Consider the following 1,284-nt stretch of genomic DNA (forward strand, 5'->3'; position numbering starts at 1 on the left):
CTTCCCTTCCTCCAGATCACAAGGTAGGTCCAGTGTGTATTTGCTAACAAAGTTTCTAAGACCTAAATGTATCTATGCCGAACCTAAGATTATGTTAACACATATAATGATATAACTTTGATGAATATGGATTCCCTTTCTTCTCATTTTGTTTGTCTATCAAATCAAATCAGATTACCGTCATTAAACAAAGTTGAATATAAGTAATTAAATAAATAAGCATGTAATTGAATGAATGGATGGATAAATAAATCATAGTAAAAAATAACAATAACGAGACTAACCTATCGTAAACATGTTAATAATAATCTTTCCCACTATTGGCACAGATGATGCATGACCTTTTGAAATACAATGTAAACAAAGCACACCCACGACCTTCATTGAAACTCTTCTTACACTTTCCTGCTTAAATTCAGTGCCTCCAGGAACAGTTGCAAAGTTGAACTTGTATTTAAAAAAAGTTGAAAAGTGAATAAAAGCGTTATTGCTGTTGCACTTTTCACGCCGGTTTCCAGCAGTTTGTTGAATATCACGTTGTTGCAAATTGCTTTAGACAATTGTAGTTTTGTGTTTTTATGGCTTTCCTAGTTTCAGCGGCTTACGTGAAATATGATTTTGAACTTCATAGAATACTGAGTTAAACTTCTTACCATGATCGAATTTCATTATTTTTAGTGGCTTTAAATCACAAAAGACTGAAGCTTCGAAACATCCCACTAAAGCCTTAATTCGTTAGGTGCAAGGTCTTCGTGAACGTAGATGCTATACTGTAATTAACAACCTAGAAGAAAAGGAAGAATACGATTTCTTTAAGATTTTTTCTCTGCAGACTGAGGAGCGAGCTTTGATATAATTTCTGCAGTGACTGACGTGAAATATCATATGTACGTGGAGAATGAAAAAGATTTAGATTCGATGAGAGATATGGGCAGTATAATCCATGATGTATATGAATTCGTTATCAATTCAGTGGGACAGAAAATGGAAAAGGCTCATAAAAACTATAGATTCACAGAAGGTAATCGATTTTTTTCATCACATTTTCACTTCACTTCACAATAAAGATTTAATAAAATTATCCGCGTTCATCAGCATTTTCCTTGTTACTCATTATTGGCCAACGGACTTTAAACCGAAAAGCTGTATCACCGACAACTTTTTAGCCCAACTGACACCGTCACCAAAGCGCCTTCCTCAGTTTGCAGTAAAAAGTTTAACGAAATCTTATTATTCCCTTCCTTCGATTATGCTGAATCTATAGTGTATTATCATCAATGGATC

General features: G+C 34.0%; 1 protein-coding gene across 1 annotated transcript in view; it reads right to left on the bottom strand.

Moving 5' to 3' along the window:
- LOC119586658 (serine/threonine-protein kinase 32B-like) overlaps positions 1–1,284 on the bottom strand; it is a gene marked incomplete at its 3' end in the record, with an annotated part of 121,163 nt that overhangs the window by 24,033 nt on the left and 95,846 nt on the right. The gene's annotated exons all lie outside the window — the stretch shown is intronic.

The sequence above is a fragment of the Penaeus monodon genome, chromosome 21, assembly GCF_015228065.2.
Source record: "Penaeus monodon isolate SGIC_2016 chromosome 21, NSTDA_Pmon_1, whole genome shotgun sequence".
Taxonomy (NCBI): Eukaryota; Metazoa; Arthropoda; class Malacostraca; order Decapoda; family Penaeidae; genus Penaeus; species Penaeus monodon.